Source organism: Leopardus geoffroyi, chromosome A2 (assembly GCF_018350155.1).
Source record: "Leopardus geoffroyi isolate Oge1 chromosome A2, O.geoffroyi_Oge1_pat1.0, whole genome shotgun sequence".
In the NCBI taxonomy this organism is placed as follows: domain Eukaryota; kingdom Metazoa; phylum Chordata; class Mammalia; order Carnivora; family Felidae; genus Leopardus; species Leopardus geoffroyi.
The window spans coordinates 135,292,819-135,315,209 of NC_059331.1; the positions used below are offsets into that span (position 1 = coordinate 135,292,819).

The window sequence follows — 22,391 nt, forward strand, 5'->3', positions numbered from 1 at the left end:
ATCTGAAGTTTAGATACAGGACAATATGCTATTAGGTCTTTTGAAGCTGCTGGTTTTCTAAAACACAAGAAAGTTAAAATAAATGTTTGGAAAATTTCTCCTAGGACATTTATCCTGGCGAGGCTAATAAAGGAGGGGAACTGGGCTTCCATTCCACCTGGCTTGCCCTTTCTTGTGGACTGACACGCTCAAAACATTAGAGAAAGTTTTAAGCCAGCTAACTAATGAAAACCATTTTGAAGCTAACAGTCTAAACTTATGAGTTATTTTGTTGGTTGTGGGGGGTGTGGGGCACCCTTTTCTGAAGGAATATCAAATTTAACTTTAATGACTTACCCAGGGAAAAGAATCCTGGTCATCAAAACCTGATAAACATGGAAAGTCTCTGCTAATATAAAGGTGAAATAGAAAAGTTGATAGTCATTTCTAATAGAATGGGAAATAGCTTTATGAGGGGATATAACTCTTTTTAAGCAGGATACATATACATGTTTCCCTATAAACACTAAGAAGGTTTTGTTGGGTTTTTTTTGTTTGTTTTTTAATAAGACTATAGACTTTTGCCTGCATATGTATTTTATGAAATTCATTTCAACAACAGTTACTGAGAATCTCCTACTGAGTATAGTTGATATATGCAGATGAGCAAGACACAGTTTCTGCCCCCAAGAAACTCACAATGTAAAAGGCAGCTAGGAAAGTATATGTACAAGAAGAATAAAATAGTATTATTAGAAAAGTACAAATAATGTATCATGAACTTTGATTTTTTTTTTGTAATGTTTATTTTTTTTTTTGAGAGAGAGAGAGAAGACAGAGTGCAAGTGGGGGAGGGGCAGAGAGAAGAGGGAGACACAAAATCCGAAGCAGGCTCTGGGCTCTGAGCTGTTAGCACAGAACTCATGAACGGTAAGATCATGACCTGAGCTGAAGTCAGACACTTAACCTACTGAGCCACCCAAGCGTCCCGATGTGTCATGAACTTTAATGGAGAAAAGAGCTGACATAGAATCAGGAAAGGCTGCTTGAGCAAGGAAATATTCAATATGGGCCTCCATGGATAGGTAGACTTTTGGCAATCAGAGTCTGGTGATATGGTGACATGAGGAAAGGAGGGCAGTAGCAGTGGAAGGATTCCAGGTAACAGAAACAAAAGACACAGAACACATAAAAGTCTAAAATATGCTGAGTGGTATACAGTAGAATGTAGAGAGCCAAGTAATAAAATATAAACTTGGAAAGATAGGTCAGGGTAAATACTGTTCTTTGTTTAGCTTGCAACAGGTACGTTGAAAGTGTTGGATAGAAAATGCTAGGAATGGATTTGATGAACTTATTCCATATAGCTTTATTACTAAGAGTACTCATTCAATGCCTATGATAGCTATGCGGTATACTTGTACTTTAAATGCTCCAAATGTTTTACTAATTTGAAAGGATCACAGCTATATATTAAAATCTCACTTAAATTCATCAAGTGAAAACCACATTGGCTAGGTAGCATCTGTGATATTTTTCTCTTTGCAAATCATAAACAAAAGAACTTCAGAATCTATAAATGCTATGCATGGGTCTCTTCTAATCAACTCTTCTCCTGGAGATGCTGAATGAATAAAAATATTAACTGATTTAAGTTTCACTTCCTCTTCGTATCCCTGGCCTTTCTTCTAACAGAAGTACTAATTAATATTGAGATAATCCAATGCAAGATTAGATTTTAGAGCCAAATGCAATATGAAGATTACATGTACCCAATACCCTGTTTTATATCCAGGAGATAAAAATCCATAGGCTGAGTGGCTCACCCAAAGTTTTCAGAGCTAAAGATGAAATAGATCATATTCAGAGCAAGGGAGAAAAATTACTGAGTTTACCAAAAATATTATTTTCTCTTTCTACTTATTTGTCAAAGATCACTTACTAAGTTGAGACTTCCTGACATGTTTAGGACAATTAGGACAAGTATATTTGAGACTGTTTCCCTCAGTTACTTTTCTTTGTCTATACTGACCTCTTTGTTGATCCTCAAAGATGCCAAGATACCTGACATGGTCTACTTCATATATATGTGCATATTTCATATACGTATGACAAAGTTAAAAGATAAATCCTACAATTTTAGCATCTCAATTCTGGAGTCCCGGGACAGAGAGCAGAGAAAATGAATAGGAGGGGGAAAATCAGAACTTAAAGTAGTATCAAACTTTTCAAGAACAAGAGGGGGCTAGAAGATAGTGGATCTCTGTCTCTTAACTTGGTATTCTATACCCAAACTATCAATGAAGTTAGAAGGGTAAAATAAAAACACATTTAGACTTACAAAGTCTCAAAAATTCTCACCACATATACCTTTTTTTAGGGAGCTATAGGAGAAAGCATTTTACCAAAACTGAGAAAGAGGAAAACAGGGGGGTGGGAGGTGATGAAAATGCCAGTTATCCAACCTCTGACCTCTTGGCTCATGCCTCAGATGTGGTATTGCCTAATCTCTCAGTCCTGACACAAAGTGCTACTTCCTAATTTCCACCTTCGTCTTCCCCTCCCCAACCTTAATTCATATACTCTGACTTTGCTATTGTCAGCATCACAAATAAACAAGTAAATATTTCATTTGAGCTGTCCTGGCCTTTAAGACTTTATGCTGTATCCAATCCCTCAGGAGTGGGCTTCTGTTGGAGATACTTCAGCCCAGTGACCAAGTCCCAAATAAGGTTTGTGGGACTTGACTCATATGACCGTAAAAGACTTTGCTACAATTGTATGTAGCTCCCCTCCAGAGAGATCATGTAGTGCTTCAAAAATCAAGCCTTTGCTTCATGCTTTAGAATACTGCCAAAATTTGGGATCCTTCCTGGGTCAGGTTTCATTTCACTTCTTTTAATTATAGAGAGAAAGCAATTTCAAGACCCCAAGAGACAAACACAGGCTTCAGGTCTTGTCTATCTGAAGAGTCCAAGAGCCCTTGTAGGCATGGCTCATTTGGTCTTAGGGAAGCAAAAGAGCTTATTGCCACCTGCAACCAAGGGACATGGCCATGATCAACAGGTGTTTCCAAGGGCACAGGTATAGTGTGAGTCCTGGGTGACATCCAGGACAACTCTTCTTCTCCAGGCCCATGAGACTGGCTTTTTGGCGCCATCTAATCACATGGTTTACCTCATTGGTGGCAGGTTTGGCAGGCATATCCAATCCCAATATTTTTGCCTCATTTGAGGCACTAAGTAGTAGATACCTTTCAAATATCTAATACAAAATAACTAGCAAGCATGTTATCTGAACAAAGAGAAAAACATCACAAGGATTCTGCACATATTTCATGATTCTTCCTTTGTGTAGTATGTATAGTATATCCTTTGCAGAGGAGACATGATCCAGCGTGACATCCTTAAGAATAATAGACTCTGTTACAGTTTGCTAATCCCATTTGTTTTCCAGGAGAAAGGAAAGATTACTAATTACATAGTATGGTCAGGGTCATCTGGCCCACAGATATCAGGCCCACAAATCTTGATATACAGATATCAAGGATTTTAGGCAAATGGATTGAAAGGGTGTTATTTCTGATGCCTTGCCTAACCAATCAATTATAAAGTTGGGTTATCCTGTATTTGTAGCAAGGCAACCCCTTCTGAATATACCACATCCTAAGAGATGTAAGACCTTCTACCTCCCCCTGTCCTCAGTGACAGATTGTCTCATTTTCTTTCCCTTAATGTTTTCTTACAAATAAGAGACAGAAATACACACACACACACACACACACACACACACACATGTATCACTGGGATATGCTGTCAACAAAAAAGGCTAATTGTAACACAGTGAGAGATGTGCTAACTTAGGAGTATGAAGTGCCACTGGAAAACAGATAAAGCAACCTGTCAGCCTGCCCAGGGTGTGGGATAGGGTGGGGTAGGAGAGGGCCAGTCATAGAAGCCTTCTGAAATTAGGCTGGGACTTTGAGTTTGCCATGCAACTATAAGAAAGAAAACTATTTCCACTGAAGGAATAAACAAAGCCAATACCACTGCTTTTTCTGGCCAGGCTGCCCAAACTGCCCTTTTTGCCATTCTCTTCTTGGAGTAGGAGACACCCATGTTCTCCTTTGCTGGCTTTAGAAGAAAGGCAGAAAGCAGAACAAAAACAAGAAAGTACTTGCCAGGGCACACACCTTTCTAGGTCAAGTCTCATTTCCCAATGCTAACAACAAAGTCAGTACCTCTTTATTATCATCCTTAGAGTTAAACTCCACCTTCTTCCGAGGGCAGAAATGGCCCAAGAAGAGTAACCCACATGCTTATTTTGGAGTTCCAGATAGTACCTTCTACTCACTTCTGTTCTTCACCTGTTCATGCCAAGATCCTCATTGTACTGATTGCATCAGTACCCTCTGTTCCACAGCTACTCTTTCAGTAAGAGCCTACAACCCACACACTACACCCCAAGAATTGTTCCACCTGCCAGCAGGAGGAAAACCTCTTTTCCTGCCACAATCTGCCCTCGTCCTTTCTGCCTGTGTCCAAGGCACTTGAGATCTTTTATGCCTAGTTCTCTCTGGCCCAAATAGTTCTAGAGCACTATATTATATTAAAATGTTCACCTATAAGCAATAATAATGATTTCTTTCAACAGCATAAAAACCAAATATTGAAGTTTCTTGAAATCCCTCTTAGCTATCCTGACAATTTCTCCTATTTGGACACATTAAGATCATCATCCTGCACCAATAATCACTATCAGGAAGTCAGGGGGAAAAAGACTCTCAAAATGAAAACAATTCCAACTGATAAAAGTTTTGAGTATAAAATGTAGGGTTTTTAAGGAGCTCTGTTTGAAAATACACTTTGGTTATAGCTTTAAAAAAATTCAATCAGAGAAGCAGAACCACCAGGAGTCATAGAGAAGAAGAAATGTATGATATGACTTACGACTTACGCAATTGTGAGAAGAGCTGGGAAGATACAGATCCAAAAAAATGTTGTTGAAGGGAAGGGGAAAAGTCACAAATGACTCACAATTTGCAGGGAGCTCTGGAAGCCAGAATGTGAGACCACGAAGTCTATGGAAAGTTGTTGGCTCTTCATGGCTGCCACCTCTGTGAGTTGTCAGCAAAGTGTCTGGTGGAGATCTAGTAACTTTTGGTAAGGCCAGCATCAGGAAGGAGAGAAGAGCAAACAAACTGGGACTCAGCAGCACCTCTGCATCCAGTGATAACCTTCAGAATATAATGACGGCTGCTTCTCTTGTGCCTTCCAGAACACACACAGCTTTCCTGTGGGCCAACTCCAAACTGAAATTACATGGAGAAGGAGAGTGAAAAATGCAGCTCTCAACATGAGACAACACAATAATGTGGCATGCTGGTATTTTGACTCAACTACCCGACCTCTAACAACTCATTGTGCAGGGACATGTAAATACTCCACCTCAAACTCAGTAAATCCAAAATGAATACATCATTGTGTGCTAGACTTCCATTAAACAACCAAAGACAAATAAAACAAAAAGAAGCTTTCTGAGTATCACTCAATTTCTATAACCTCTAAGTGGTCCTGTATGTTCCATATCCTAGGCATCTATCAAACTTTCCTCCTTGCCCTGCATCCTGGCAGTCCCTGCCTTATGACATTGCTTCCCTGCACTAAAGAAATAGCCTTCCCTTGTGCCACCCCACGTCTAACCTATTGCTGCTCCAAATGTTCCATTAAACCAGAGTGATCTTTCTAAAATGTAAAATTCTAATTATTTTACTTAAAATGCTTTAGTGACCCCTTATCACCTATCATACAGTTTTTCTCGGTGCAGTATACAAGATCCATCATATTCTGATCCTCACCTACTTTGTTAGTCTCTGCTAAGAATTAATTTCCACACCTCAATCTCCTTGCAAATATAGTCACCTAGCAAATTCCTGCTCATCCTTTCAGATATGTTTCAAATGTGGCCTCCCTTGCAATGTCTTCCATGTTTCCTCACCTCCCCCTGATCCCCAAAGTTACTCTGTGATACTCTCCTAACAGTGTTTAGCACTTGTCTCATTGTACTGGGTCTGCTGATTTACAAGCTGGTTTTTCATGCTGGACTATAAATTCCTCAACAGTAAAGACTACATCTCATTCATCTTTGTAGCTTCAGACACTAACACTTCCCTGGCACATGGTAGGGGCTCAATAAACATTTGGTTAAGAAATTAATTGATGGATTACAAGACCTGACATGTTTAAATATTTTATCCCATATTTATAACTGCTTCCATACAAATTATGATTCCCATAAAATATAGGTTTATATTTATAGAGAACTGATTAATTTGGAGGTAATCCAATAAATGTAGATGGCCAAATATTGAAATTCAGTCTAAATCTTGAAACGGCCCTAAATCATATGACCTCATTGACCAGAGGAACAAGATCTAAATTTCTAAATCTCAATTTCACTGGTGCTGTTTAAACATGGTCTTGACCTGCCATCAGAACATAGAACAACAAAGGAAACATCTGGTTTTTCTTAACTTTGGGGTGACAAATCCATTTGTTAACAGTAGCAATGGGAGAGCCAGAAGTACCTGATAACAGTTCTAACATGGGGAGCCTGTGCTAAAACAGATGGCCCAGACACTTCAGGGAAAGCTCTAAAAAGATGTCTTTTCTAATTCAGGTTACACACTCCTTGAAAGTTCCTTCAACATAAGCATAAAGTTTGCGGATGATTTTATTGGCTCTGACAGTCCTGTCAGAGGTTAGTTTGCAATTGCCTCTTGGGCACAGTTTGGTCGGATTTTTTTAAGTAAGTAAAGGCAGGAATGTTTATAGTAGACCAACAAACTGGAAGTCCAAAGCAGTTTGCATCACCACTGACTTTCTGAACATGAACCTTGACTGGTCATAATTTGTCTGCCATCTTAGTTTTTTAAATTGTTCGCTGACAAACCAAGGTTAATCCAGAATTACTGCCATTTCTTCTGTGTACATATATCAATAGTAATTATGTTTAAACACTGAGGTTGCTAAATGGTTGAAATCTGGCCAATACAAAGGTGTTGGTACCATTTTTGTTATACCTTAGAATACATTAGTTACCTGTAATAGTTACAGTGATTCTAATCAAACCTTTCATTCTATCATTTTTCAAATGCTGCTAAGATGTATATATTCCCTCTTAAACTGTTGAATTTTGTAGCCACTTCTAAAGTGCCTAATTTACTAGTATAGTAAATATACTATCCTTATGTTGATTATTAAATCAATTACTGAAATAGAAAAAAGAATTTTATATTTGGATACAATACAATAAGGCAATAGTTAATCAGAACCGCATACTGGATACTTTCTTTCTAAGTTAATGTCCCTTTCTGTAAAATACAATTAGTAAATTGTCTGGTGTATTTGCTCCAAGTGGACTGGTTTCAGAAAAATTTTGTTTGATACTTAATTTTTTTTAAATTTTTTAAATGTTTTTTTTTAATTATTTATTGAGACAGAGAAAGACAGAGCATGAGCAGGAGAGGGGCAGAGAGAGAGAGACAAACACACACAGAATCCGAAGCAGGCTCCAGGCTCTGAGCTGTCAGCACAGAGCCCGACGCGGGGCTCAAACTCACGGACTGTGAAATCATGACCTGAGCTGAAGTCGGACGCTTAACCGACTGAGCCACCCAGGCACCCCTTTGATACTTAATTTTTAAAAATAGTTTCATTAGACTTTGAAACTGTTTTTATAGGTGAAGAAACTGATGCATTGGGGTTAAGTGCCAAAGCAATAATCTAGTGGTAAAACCTGGCATTGTAGTAATTACACAAACACACATACTCACATATGCATTTTTATTTTTATTTTATTTTATTTTATTTTAATTTTTTTTCAATGTTTTTATTTATTTTTGGGACAGAGAGAGACAGAGCATGAACGGGGGAGGGGCAGAGAGAGAGGGAGACACAGAATCGGAAACAGGCTCCAGGCTCTGAGCCATCAGCCCAGAGCCCGACGCGGGGCTCGAACTCACGGACTGCGAGATCGTGACCTGGCTGAAGTCGGACGCTTAACCGACTGCGCCACCCAGGCGCCCCACATATGCATTTTTAAAAGGCTATCCATAAATTAATGCTGATCAATGAAGGAAACGTGTTTATTTTTTTAGTGCACTATTTCCCAAGAAGAGCTAATCCATTTCTATTAGTGCCAAACAGTTTAAATTGAGAGGAAATGGATAGGCTCATTGAGAAATAATGCTATACAATGCTATATAAAAATGAAAGATTTTCCCCATTTTCTTTACCAAAATGCTTTTTTTAACCAATTTGCCACAAGGTAAAAGACAAAAGAAAAAAAATTAATACAACTTCTGGGAGGGAAGTATTGATAGCAGAAAGAATTGTAAGAGCCTTCTGGGACTTTCTTCTAAAAGCCTTTGCCTTTATTTTTCATCTCTTGAGAAGACAGTGACTCTCCAAAACGCCTTCTTTTAAGACTCCTGACTCTATCATTTGATGCTTTGCTTTCTCTCTCACATTCCCTAGGTCCCCAAAGGAGGGCTCAAGGGTTGTAAAAACAGAAACATTGGGGAAAGAGCATTACAATTCCTTTTCACACTTGGGAGGTTTCAGTCCTGTACCTACAGCCGACCACCTGGGCCACCTTGACTGCTGGGGACGCTTGCTCCACCCAGCCTGTGCAGTGCTTTACAGATGGAACACCATAGGTGGTGCCAGCACCTTTCTTCTCATGGCAATATCCAGTCCTCAAAGTGAAGCAAACAGAGGGGTACCTATGTCTTAAGTTGCAGCTGACTTTGTGTACAGAGAAGAAAGGAAAATAGGAGGAAGCTTTAAGTTCGGCTGTTCCATGTTAAATGACTACATCATTCACCAGAGGCCCTGAGACAATTTATAATAGTTGCAATGGGAAGTGCAAGAGCTCTGTAAAGAGACAACCTTACTTAGGTCAGTGGCATGACCCTGGATAAGTTACCTGATCTCTCTGAGCCTCATTTCCCTGGATGTAAACTGAGAAGGATGATACCTCTCCTGGAGTTTTGTTAGGAGGACATAAGCAGAACTCAAACACATGATTGATACATGGTAGACATTTAATATGAGAGATAAATACATTATGCCTTTACTTGATTTTAGGAGAGAGGCAATAGGCTGGATGTGAAAATGAGCCAAATCTGTAACAAAACTGCAGCATCCTGTTGGAGATGGCAGATTTTCTTCATTTTTTCTGTGTCCAATTTCCTAAGCTTCTGAGTAAAACCATACTCTTAGCTTCAAGAGCCTAGCAGTTGTGTACTTGTCCTCAATATTGAATATGCTTTTAGATAACTTAACATTGCCTGTTTTATTTTTAGAGAGCCCAGCCACAAACAAATGACCAATACAAATTGACATAAAAGCAGTTCATATTGAAAGTGCCCTGTTCTAACCCTTCGTATCTGGCATTTCCTTTTTTTTTTTTTTTTTTTTTTTTAAGAGAGAGAGGTGGGTACATGTGCATGCAAGCAAGGGAGGGGGGAGAGGGAGAGAGAGAATCTTAAACACCCCTAGCAAGGAGCCTGAGCTGGGTCCCCACACAAGCCTACGCAGGATGGATCTCACAACTGTGAGATCATGACCTGAGCTGAAATCAAGAGTCTTATGCTTAACCAGCTGAGCCACCCAAGCACTCCTGGCATTTCCTTTCTCTAAGGCAAGGTTTCCAACAGTGTGTTCCCTATTATCAATTTTACAGAAAACTGTTACTAAAGATGTTAAGAGGAAGAAAGCATGTCTTTGTTTTTGTTTTCTTCTGTTGTGGTTTTCCACATGAGTCCTCAGAATCTTCGATATTCTATTGTACATGAGGTATCTCTAAAAAGTAAGAGGAGTCCTACATCCCCAAATTGTATTTGCCTACAAAAATGAGTTGAGGAACTGTCACCTGAATTCTTCTTGTCCTTTTGTGGGGACATTTTCCATAGGCACAATAACAGGGGCAACGGGGCTGGGGAAGGAGGGAGAGCAGAGTGAGTGAATCCAAGAATAAATACTCTAAAACAGAAGTCACAAATCCTAATGCCTATAGGAGAAAGTGACCTCAAGATCAGAGGTAGGCTGGATGTATTACAAGACAAGATGGTAAGATGATGGCAAACTGCAAAACATATGTTCTGTCTACCACAATTCAAACTGCTAAAAAATATTCTGTGGGCCTGTGCATGTCTGTGGTTCCTACCCTCCACAGGTTGCCAGTGTGAAGCCTTGCTCTAAGAAGACTGCTTTCATTTTTATTTCAAATACAGTATCATGTGAATGAACTTAAAGAGAGCCTTTGAAGATCCACATTTTAATGTTTTGAAGGGAGAGCAGAAAGGATGTGGCATGTTTAGAGCAGGACATCACTGTTCCTCTCAGTCTTGTCCATGGCTACCATTAGGCCCATCTCGGAGTTAAGAGATGGGGTCCTGTTTATAGTTTAGCACTGTGTGTTATCCACGAATACGTGGGTAGGGATGGCTCAGGCCTTTCAAGAATTTATATTTCATCAGACACTATTCCATGTGCTTTACTTAATAGCTCTTCATTTCATCCTCACAAACCCTATTACTATCCTCATTTTACAGATAAGGCACAGTTTAAGCCACCAGCCTATAGTTACACAGGTATCAAGCAGCAGAACTGAGACTGAAATCCAAGGCTTTCTGACTCTAGAATCCACACTCTTTTTTTTTTTTTTTTAAGTAGGCTCCACTCAAACTCACCACCCTGAGATCAAGAGTCACATGCTCTACTAACTAAGCCAACCAGGCACCCCCTAAAACCCACACTCCTAACTACTATTCCAAACTCAGTCTTGGAGATGTCTTGTTCCCCATTTGAGAATATATCAGTTTTGAATGCTTTGGACTCCAGGTGTTGGAAATCCTGGCTAACAGTGTCTGGAACAAGCATTTTCCCAAAAAATAACAAATCTGGAAGCAGGGGTCTACTGGTATTAGTGCTATAGCTCAGCAATGCCAGAGCCAACGTCTCATGGTCACAAGATGACTACTTCTCGGCTGGGCATTATATATGAAATCAAGAAAGCAAGAAGTGGGAAGGGGTGGCAAGCTTATCAGATCTCTTTAATCGGGAAATTAAACTCTTTCCCAGAAGTCCCCAACAGACTTTAGCGTAATTTCATTACCAGAATGATATCATATGGCCATGTCTGGCTGCAAAGGAGTCTGGGAAAGCAAGTATTTCTCCTTTCTAACCCCAGGAGTGGAGGCAGGCAAAGGAATATCTGGTTGGGAACAGGTGCTGGCTTAGCCAGCCAACAGTATTGGCCACAGGAGTTTGGTTTGATTAGGAAAATACCAAAAGAACTTCATCATACAGTGTGTCACCCATGCCATGGACCCAAGGAAAGTTAAACAGCAACAAGTGAAGTTAGCCACAAAACGAAAATTGAACTTTAGAACTCTTATTGCCTTTTAAAAGTATCTGCTTCTGTCCATTTCCAAATATGTGAAATGACTTCTAACCCTTCCCCTGATCGAAACTCTCTGGGTAGTATGTAAAAACTAATTATTTTATTTTCACACACTCAGATACTTTTATGATGCTATTCCTAGTAAATGTTATTTTTATAAAATGTTATCTCCTTACTCATGGTTAATAAATCAAAATGACAATTTTTAATACAGTTTCAAAAGTGGATTGAAATTTGTCAGGAACTAGGAACTAGGAAACTTTGGTGCTGAAGATACATAATACATTACTTAGGTTTATAATCTATTTTCTATTTTGCATTGGCTTTTCTACTAGTTTAATTGTAATTTTTTTCTTTTGTGTTTTTATCATGGTACACAAACTCAGAAAACCTGTTCAGGCAACTATATAATGCAATCTAAATATCCAGTTAACATATTGCTATGGAAACCAGGAAACAGAAACGACACTCTAGTCATTTCTTTGGACAACTATGGCTAATTGTGTGTGTGTGTGTGTGAATCCATTAGTTTATTCCTCTTTTATTGAAAGTTGGTACTGAACCCCAAATCTATAACTGAACTGTCCATAAATGGGACCAGTGCCCTGTGACCTATAGGTTAGCCTTTAATAACCATATAACCAATATGGTTATATAACCAATAACCATAGTCATACTTAAATTATGCCATGTGATATCAGGAAATCTTCAGTAAGCTTGCCAGGCTTCGGCCTTTTGGCATGCTGTGAAGAACACCTGACTGGGATTTGAGGGCTGGGTTCTAACCTCACCTCTTTTACTAACCAGTTATGTGACCCTCAGGAACTTAGGCATTCAGGTTCCTCATCTGCAAAATGGTTCAATGCAGAGCTCTAGTATGACGTAATAGGAAAGTCCTTTTTCCATAAAATTGGGGAATCGTGAGGTAATTACTTTTGAGGATTGAAACTGCTTCTGCAGTCCCTGATAAAGTGCCTGGCACATAGTAACCTCTCAGGAAAATGACAACTATTCTTATTTTACTTTTCTATTTTTCATTCTGTAGTAAATGATTCCTGAGCCTGCACAGTGAATGTTGTTTAGTGCCGTGACTCAGTAATTAACAGATGCCATTATATGACAAGCCCTTAGGCCAGTCAGAAAGGAGACCTACTAAGACCTAACAGGCAATGCTGTTCCTTAGATTCTGTTACCTTTGCATGTTTATTCTCTTGAAGGTTAATGTCAATTTTGGTAGTCAGGCATATGAAGTATAAAAACTTACCCTAACACATTCCTAATACAATTCACCAGGCCTCACAAACCTTTTTTTTTTTTTCAATCATAAGATTTCAACGTTCAAGAATTAAACTTTTGTTCCGTTTTGCTTGTTCATTGCTGTTTGCCTAGTTATTTAATCAGCCTGTTTCCTGCTATGAAAAAAAAAAAAAAAGTGAAAGAAGTTGAAGTTTCCTCAGGGCTAAACTCCTGTGTTGTTCTTCCTCCCAGAGATCCAAGTTATTATATAGTAGGGGATAAACGTTGCATAACGAAATCATTGGGACAATTCTCCATCCACTCCTACCTCCGTCGCTAACAATGAATTCCTTGTCTCTGTGGTGTCCAACTCTTTCTCTACCCAGCTCAGCGCCCAGCGGCTGACGGAGCCGTGGGAGAGTCTGGCAACAGAGCGTCGCGCTTCTCCCGCCGGCAGCGCGCGGGGTGGGGTGCGTGGAGTGTGCGCGGAGTGGGCGCGCCGGGCGTTCCGCGCGTCGGCTGACGCTCGCCGCGCGAGCACCAGGAGGGGGAGACTCGGGCTCGCTTATCTCCCGCTGTGCTAACTTCAAACTGCCCGAGCTGGCGGAGTTGAGATCTCGCGGACAGGGCGAGAAAACTTCTCCTCCACCTAGAAAGTTTCACCTTGGCGGGGGCGGGGGAGGGGTGGGAGGAAACGCGACCCCCGCGGGGCCAGGCGCGGCGCGCGGGCGGCAGGAAGGGCGGGGGCCGATTTCCCCGTCTGGGTGGTGCCAGTCCCCACCTCAGCGGTCCTAGGACCGGCGGACCGGGCGGACGACCCCGCTCGAGGTAGACGGACACGTGCTGGGGCGGACAGGCGGGCGAGCGCTTGGGTCGGGTCGCCTGCCCGTGCTTCCCGCCGGGACGCGCCCGGGGCCGCCGCGGGCCGCGCGCGCCACTGCCCGGCTGAGTCACCGGCTCGGTTGCGCGCGGGTGAGAAGGGGCGGAGGGAGCTCGGCTGGGTGGCAGACCGGGCGTTCGGCTCGGCCGCGCCGCAGGTGACCCGGACGCTCTCGCTGCCTGCAGCGCCCCGAGCACTTTGTGACCAGATGCGGAACCCAGCGGAGGGCGCCAGCCAGATGCGGGGCGACAGCTGACCTGCAGCCGGGAGGCGCGGAGCACGCGGGTGGTCTCTGTGCGACTGACTTCTCCACGGTTCTTGGACGCCTCGAGGTAAAGCTACAGCCCACTCCAGACCCCGCACCCCACCCCTCGGCCCCAGCGTTCTGCTCTTTGTTCCCCTTAAGAGACCTGAGTGCTGTTCCACGGGGCAAGACCAGGGAGGTGAGCAAGAGTTTAGGGGTTTCAGAAACTGAAGGGACTTGGCGGGGTAGAGGTGTAAAGTAGAGTGGAGCTTTTCGTTTTAAGGGGTTGTTTCTGACGGCCACCTGTATGACTCAGGGGAGAGAGGGGCGCTGAAGTAAGGGGTGATGTATGACTGTTATGGCCGGGCAAGTTTCAAGGCGGTGATCTGACTCAGCCCTTAGAAAAGAGATTTGGTCACCATGTCCCAGAGTGATGCGGCAGGCGAGATTCGAGCCAAGTGCTTTTCTTGTTCCCAGCCCTGCTTTATCTATAACGCTTGAGGATCCTTTCAAGGGGCAGGTGTGTTTGTGAAAATCTGAATTCTTCATTTCTGGCAAACACATAGGGCTTGTGATCCATCATTTTCAATCGTACCTTACTTATCTCTTTGCCGGGGCTGTATGGAGGGCATCTGTCTTATTCGGGGAAATAGATTATAACCGGAGGTCGGGCAGTCTAGCTAGTACTGGTACTGATCCAATAATTTAAGTTCCAATGAAAGTATTTTCACCGACTATGGATTGGTTTCCCATTTCATACCTTCTATGTTTTAAAAGGGCCATTTACTAATTTGGCAGTTGGAGAGAGTTCCAGTGGCTTACGCATGAATAGTTGCCCAGTGTATTTTACCTTATCACAGTTTTATGTTCAAAGGAGCTATAGGGCTGAATGAAATATTGTCAGCCCTCTTAAGCAACATAATCAGGATACTATAATTGTCAGGTTAAGATGGGCGATGAACGTGAGAGGATTGTAAAAACTCACATTGCAGAGAATATAGACTATATGGACCCTCTACTGAATTTTAAGAAGACTGTTCACATTTTGTAGAGTTGGATGGTTTATTCTGCCGTTTTCATCAGCCAGACACATGGACATTGCCATGCAAATGGATCCAGAAAAACATTATTTTCCTTTATAGCTGAACTATTATAGCTGACTAATGCATTTTTTCTGCATGAAGATGGTCTGAAAATGCTGTACATCATGTTTCTCTGTGCTACTGGGACATAAATTGTGTTTTTATGTAAACTGTTAAGTGGTGCTTGGATTACTTACATGTACGTAGCTTTCCTTTCGAGCTCTAAGCTTATTGGGATTTGTTTTCACATGTAAACTTCTGTAATAGAACAGAAGTAAGGTGCTGTGGCTCCACTCATACACTGCAAGACTGTGGCGTATTCAAAATTCATTCTTTTTAAATGCTGAATAATACCAGTAACATTTATATTACTCCTAAGACATTTTTGTAGTGTAGACACAAAAATGTGTCTTGAGTGCCTATAAAATACACTGGTGTTTTGGAAAATCTGTTCAAGTCTCAAACTTAATGGTGCATAAGTCTATAATTATTAACCTAAATATGTTTTGATTTTAACATGATGGACTGTATGGCATATAAAAGATGATCTGCTGAGTATTACTTTTTCAAAGATTGCTTTGTTCTTAATACATCACAGGAGGGGTTTACATTATATATACACTCCATGCCTTCAGAATTAATGGGTGAGGTTTATTTGAATGCTAAAGATATACAAAATTAACCGTAGCCAGTCAGTATGAAAGCTGGTAATATTTTCATGACTTTTAAAATTACAATAAAAGGAAATTGACCCTTTTCTAAGCAGGAGACATATACTTATTTTATAAATTCCCATTTAAGTATATGTCCCACTATAATCTTGAAATTTTTAAAATTTGTTTTAATGTGGGTTAGACTAAGAAATACGTTTGAAAAGTCAATTTTCTTATACGTTGGTTAAAAAAATAATAATTCAAAATAGCATTGGTCTAATTTTCCTTTTACAAATCTATATAGTAGCCTCAAATAAACTTGTTCTCAAATGTAATCATCTCAAAAGAAAGTGAATAACTCAAAAGAATTATTCCTTTCGGACACAACACCTTTCTCTAGGTGGCTGCACCAGTGCCTATGGCCACACACCCATGAGGAATACACAGCTCTGTACACTCTGAGAGCACCTCCCATCTTTCTGTCCCTTTCTCCTCACCCCTTCTGGGTTTGGTCAGAGTTGCTTCCAAACCCTCTGTACCCCCATTTTTCCACTCTGATTTCATGGTTTCTTCTTTGCTGTCATTAGGCGCACCAGAGCCAGCAATGCTGTCTTTTCTCCATCATCCCTAATACTTCCTCAGGCTGCTGTGCTTGTTAATGGGATACCAGATTTCCTAATTGTGCTGCCTTAAGGGAAGAAAATTTGAAGACTCTCACGTACCAGGAAATTAACCTCCTTTTACCTCCCTGGTGTATGTTGAAACTGGTATCTTTGACATAGAGCCCTCAGGGCAGTTTCCTCAAGGGCTTTGCTCTATGCAAAATAAATAGTAACCTCTTAGTAATGGATGATAAATATACTGACTAATGTCAATTTAGGATCACTTTGATTCTCTTTTCTTAACAGGCACTGAATTGCTGCCAGGCTTACATTTGCCTCACCAAAAATAGCTAAGAACTATATGTTGAGCGTCGTATGTGTTTGATACTAAAGAAACATTTTTTCAAAGGGAGAAATGAAATCTCTGCCCTTCAAGAGTTTATAATCTAGATATTCAGATAAATAACATATAAAATGGAACCAAGATCCATAATTATTAAGGGGACATAACATGAAAATGACATTAGAAATCATCCCATTTACTACTAAATAATAGACTTCTTTAAAAAAAAACAACAAAAGATTGGAATTTAAAGACTTCTTAGAATTTTCAAGCTATTTCTGAGCATGTTCTCTTTTTGAGACTACAACAACCTTACAAAATAGACGAGGCTGATATCAACATACTAACCTCTCCTTGCTATAGGCAAGGACACTGTGTTTGAGCCTAGCCTCCATGCTATCCTGACTGCACCACACAGCTTCTCCCAGCCATCATTAAGGTTAACTATTTGAAGCATTTTCCACTGAAGCATAGTTTAGGATTCTTAGGTTAGTGATAAGTGATGAATGTAACATTTCTAATTTCTGGAGTTTTTCTCACCTTCTATTTCTCAAATGCTCTTTTTTGCTCTTTCTCTTTTTGTAGTAAAGATACCAGAAAAAGCCTTCATTCATTTGTGTGGGGCGTTCTGCTCCTGTTATCAGATAAAGAGCTGTGAGTAATTTTGTAATCTGTCTTACTATCAGAAAGCCCATTCTCAGATATCTCTTCAGCTGTGTTTAACAGTTTAGTATATTCCCCTTGGGATTTGTTTCAATAAAAACATCCAGTAAAATCTTACTACAGATCCTTTGCTTTTCGGAGGACAAAATGAAGAAAGTGTTTTTATAAGCTGTAAAATGTAATTGAGAGAAAAATCACACGTGTGGCATTTGTAGCAGGAGGTGTGAGAACAGTGGGGGAAAAAACCCCAGCTAACTAATTGCATATCCAGGTATACATATTTCTTCTATGATTGTGTAAATTTGCACAAGTATATTTATGCAGGTTACTTATGTAGTTTTTAATTTCTGTAATAAATTATGTAGCTATAGGGAACCATAGAATTCATATTAAGGCCCTGTAGGGGCACCTCACTGGCTTAGTTGATAGAGCATGTGACTCTTGATTTGAGGGTTGTGAGTTCATACCCCACGTTGGGTATAGAAAGCCAGGTTCCTATACTCTAAGAATGTGATTGAGGACTTAGACATTCAGGATAATTTACTGAGCACCTACCAGCCATAATTCAAGACTCTGGCATAGCAGTAGAGAATAAAACAGACTAAGATCTCTAACAGTATAATACTCTGTTCTATATTGAGGAAGGCAAACAATAAATAAAATACATAAATAAAAATGTATTTGTATTTGTGATGTGATAAGAGCTGCAAGGAAGTGGAGTGGGGACTGTCAAGCATAAGGGGATGGAGTGGTAATTGAAAAATTCAGTAGTAGAGTTAGAGAAGGCTTCACTTTGAAGATGACCTTTGAACTAGAACCTGAAGGAGATAAGAGAATGAGCCATGTGAAAATCTGGAGCATGGCTTCTGCTTTGCACTTCTTGGGAACGCTATTTTCATTTTGTTGTCTCTGGAATTGTGCAGTGCATAGCCTGCACAGCTATACTTGGAGTCCCTCATTTTTTATGGGAAGTACTTGGACAGTGCCTGCCATAGTTCATTGCAGTCTCAAAGGGGACAGTGAAGGAGTGGCCCACATCCCTTGGTTTATGGTGTATGGAAGAAGCAAACCCATGGTATTTTCCTGCATTCAGTTGGTCCCATGTCCACATGCCATCCTTGATCAAGGTTCTTGCTCCATTCAGACAATTTTCCTTCTTATTTTCTACACTGTAAGCCTGGCCCAAAAGGATTTGTTGAGAGTAATACCCACAGCCTTTGTCTCAGATCCCTTCCATAGTAAATATTTGGAGACAGCAAAGGAGACAGTTGCTCATGGTATGCAGCCTCTGTTTGCTGAACACTTTTTTCTTGTCTCTCTCCTTTCTTTTCCCTTTCCAATGTTAAACCACTGTGTTGGATTTTCTTCCTCTTTTCTTCCTGCCCCTTTAAGCCCTGTCTATATCCTGTATCAAGATTTGCAAACAGGGAAAAAAAAAAAAAAAAAAAAAAAGGGAGGGGACCTGTCTGGCTTAGTCAGTGGAGCATGCAACTCAATCTCTGGGTTGTGAGTTTAAACCCATGTGGGACGTAGAGATTATTAAAATAAAAAAATTAAAAAATTAAAAAAATAAAAAAAGATTTGCAAACAGGTAACCTAAATGAATGAAACTAACCATTTCACTAGGGATGACAACGTGCTTAGAAAAAGCCGCACCTAAAAGGAGGCAGCCAGCATTTGGCATCATTAGAGTTGCTGTGGATCCCAGTATGTGTCATGGGCCCATGTGGTGGTGTCTTTCAAATTTTCAAGAGAAACTAGAAACCTTGCAATTTTAAAGTGTTGACTCAGCATCTTTTAAACACTGCGCAGGATACAGAGACAAAAAGTCTGTGTGCCAGATTTGGCCTCTGGTGGTTCTGTTTACAATCGTTAGCCATGACTATACCTGCCAAGTGGTCCACTGTATCACCTTCAGGTGATATATTCAGCAGCATGCATGGCCGAAGAGTCCCAGAGCCACTTGTGCCAAGTATTTTATCTTCTAGAGTTCTCAGATTTGTCCTCCCTCTGGAAAATTAGTTTAGCAATTAAAAAAAAAAAAAAAAAAAAAAAAAAGGATAAGGGCACCTGGGTGGCTCAGTCAGTTGAGCATCCGACTTCGGCTCAGGTCATGATCTTGCAATTTGTGCAAGCCCTGCGTCAGGCTCTGTGCTGACAGCTCAGAGCCTGGAGCCTGTTTCGGAATCTGTGTCTCTCTGTCTCTCTGCCATTCCCCTGCTCACACTCTGTCTCTCTCTCTTTCAAAAATAAACATTAAAAATTTTTTTAAATAAAAAAAGATATAATTTATCACCTATTGGCACATACTTATTTTTGTAAACTCATTAACCAGTATGCTTTCTATCAAGCTATGTATATTTGTAAACTAAAGGGCACTCTACTTTTTTCATTCTTAAAGTGAAACAATCTTTTTCTGAAACCTCAGTTCATCGTAACTGTATGTATAGATTTCATTTCCAAGTTCTCATTCAGGATAAACTCCCTCTTTGGAATACTGGTGCTTTTGCTTTGTTTTGTTTTTTTATATCTGCCTGAACTTCACTAGTTGTTATTTCTCTACCATTGAAATTCAAAATGTGTACTGCATTAGTTTCGAGTGCCCTTTAAAAGCCATCAGATCACTATTGCAATCTATTTTTCCAAAGGAATGAAAGCTCACAGGTTGTCCACTAACTTGTTTCCTTTAATCCTAAAATCTCAGTGAAATGCCCAGGCTAGTGGCCTTCAGGAAGGCCATTGTGTTAGAACGGAAGATTATGTACTGTATTTCTTCCTACTATTTTAAATGCAAATATAATATATCATGAAACAGTGCACATATTAATATCAGTGGCTTTTTCCTGTTTTGAAGTGATCCTATATTCCCTGATAGTTGGATCTAAAATCCCAGTCCAATTTTGAAGTTGCACATAAGAAAACAGAATTGACTTGGAGGAACTGGAAAGTACTGCAATTGTTTCATAAGACCATGGGTTGTTTGTGATTTTTTAACATTTTGTTGAAAATACCGAAAAGCATTCAGAGCTGGAGACCTTTGAAATATAGTTGACCCTTGAACAACACAGGGGTTAGGGGCACTGACCCCCTGCACAGTCAAAAATCTGTGTATCTTTTGACTCCCCCAGAACTTAACTACTAATAGCTTACTGTTGACTGGAAGCCTTACCAATAACAGTTGGTTAACACATTATGTTACATGTACTATATACTGTATTCTTAAAGTGAAGAAATGTTATTAAGAAAATGTTATTAAGAAAATGGTAAGGAAGAGGAAATACATTTACAGTACTGTGTTGTATAAGTGGACTCGTGCATTCCCAACTCATGTTATTGGAGGGTCAACTGTAATGTAGTTTTCACAAGGCAGAGAGAGAGGTAGAGTAAATTTATTTAACAGAAGGCAGGTTGTCTCCTTTGAAGTCTAATCATGTGAGAAAGGAAAATCCAGCCAAGTTTGGGGTCCACAAGACAATTCAAACTATCTTTAAAAATAAGTTTTGCCTTTTCTTGAGACCACTGTGTGTTTAGACCAACATTTTAGCTCTTAAAATTTAAACCTAGGAGTCTTTTAAAGGAAATTTAATCCATGTGTTTTTGATTAACTAAATCCTAAATCATTACCCATAAACTGTATGTCTCTCTAAGCTCTTTGATGTCTAAGAAATCTTTGAAGCCATGTAAGGCCTTTTTTGTTCCAGAAGAATAGGAAGTTGGTTTTTGCTAAGGGTCAGTAAACAGCATCTTCAAATATCTGAATTAGGTCTAAAATCTCATAACCGTAACAGAATGAATATTTGAACGAGTGCTAATACAGTTTTCTGATGCAATGTGAAAAATGTAAGTACTTTTAAAGACCCAGTAGTATTCAGTTGTAATCCTTACTAACCCCAAGGAAAATATTTTGCCAGCACTCCTCTTTCTATTGTAAAAAAAAAAAAGTAAGGTCCAAATATTTATTATTTTATCCTAACACACAGTAGGTACTCAGTAACACTTTTGTTGAATGTTAACTGAATGACGTTTTCTTCTGCTTAGAACCTTCCAGCTAATGTCAATCTTTCTATTCAGTATCAGTATCCATCTGTCATGTCTCAGAATAAATCTATTCTGAGTCAGTGACCTGGTTCGACAAATTTTTAAAATAAGCCATCAAACTAAATATATGACATTTATTGAAATTCATTCTGTACCATGAAGCAACTGCCTTGCAAAGAGTGCTGAAAATAGGAAGGCATTTCTAGGCTAATTAGATTAAATATTCAGTTGTTACCATATGCTTTCTGAAAATTGATTTTTTTTCCCCCTTTTACTGTTCCTGCCATTCTTCCTCCCACCTTGACATGTTTACTGACTGAAAACTATGCATAGAAAAGGGCAGGTCATTTGTATCTATAAGCAAGTTCAAACAGGTTTAGAAAATGTAATGCTATAATCCTAAGTTGCCATAATGTAGAAGGGAAGAGTTTTTCAACAATAATGAGGGTGTTAGGTTTTGCTCCAGATTATATAGATGACACATATTTAAACTCTATTGTGTGGAGAAAAACACCTCTTACTGTACTTAGACTTCCTGTTTTTGAGTGTATATTTTCTAGTAACTAGACTTCCCATATGGACTCAGCACAAATATGTAGCTTTACGTGAAGTTGAAATGCACATGATTAGAGTACTGATGGCTGTGGAGACAGCAAGTCCTTCTCTCTAAAAGAAAGAAAGTAGTATTTAGAAGAAGGCAGAGTACTGAAACATGGGCACTGAGATCTTTCTTGATACCATGTTGTGAATTTCTATCTACTCCTCACATTTTGTCCTCAGAAAACATTGGGGTGACAGAATTTGGTGATTTCTTGTATCTTGGTGGAGAGAAAAAGGAAAATTGTGCTATTATGGTCTTTACATAGAGGTTCTTTTAGGTGAACCTGAAGGTTTACTGAATGCATATTCATTCCATCATTAAACTTGTTTTGAAACTTAATTATGGATAGTACTATTTAAGGAGTAATTTATTTATATGGCTTATATGGTCATATATATAGAAAGAGACATGCTTAATTTCTATTTCAATGGTTGATCAAACCATTAGTAATAATCGTATATCAATATGTGCACGTTCATTTTTAGATGCTCTTTAAAACTCTACAAGTTCTCATAATTTGATAAGCCTTTATATTTGTATACTTGGAAAACTGTAGTTCAAGTTAAGAAGGTTTTTGTGATAACTCTCATGCAACAGATAG

The 22,391-nt window shown here is 39.6% G+C and overlaps 1 protein-coding gene across 3 annotated transcripts in view; it reads left to right on the forward strand.

Moving 5' to 3' along the window:
- The first annotated feature begins 13,678 nt into the window (after positions 1 to 13,678).
- The window catches only part of MET (MET proto-oncogene, receptor tyrosine kinase), a 112,956-nt gene continuing 104,243 nt past the window's right edge, over positions 13,679 to 22,391 (forward strand). Inside the window, exon 1 of one of the 3 annotated variants that reach the window (XM_045495392.1) lies at positions 13,679 to 13,896. The gene's annotated coding sequence lies outside the window, so the exon portion shown is untranslated. Of the gene's footprint in view, positions 13,897 to 13,984; positions 14,008 to 22,391 lie in introns of those variants that run through there. The other 2 variants (XM_045495393.1, XM_045495391.1) reach the window with 2 other exon arrangements.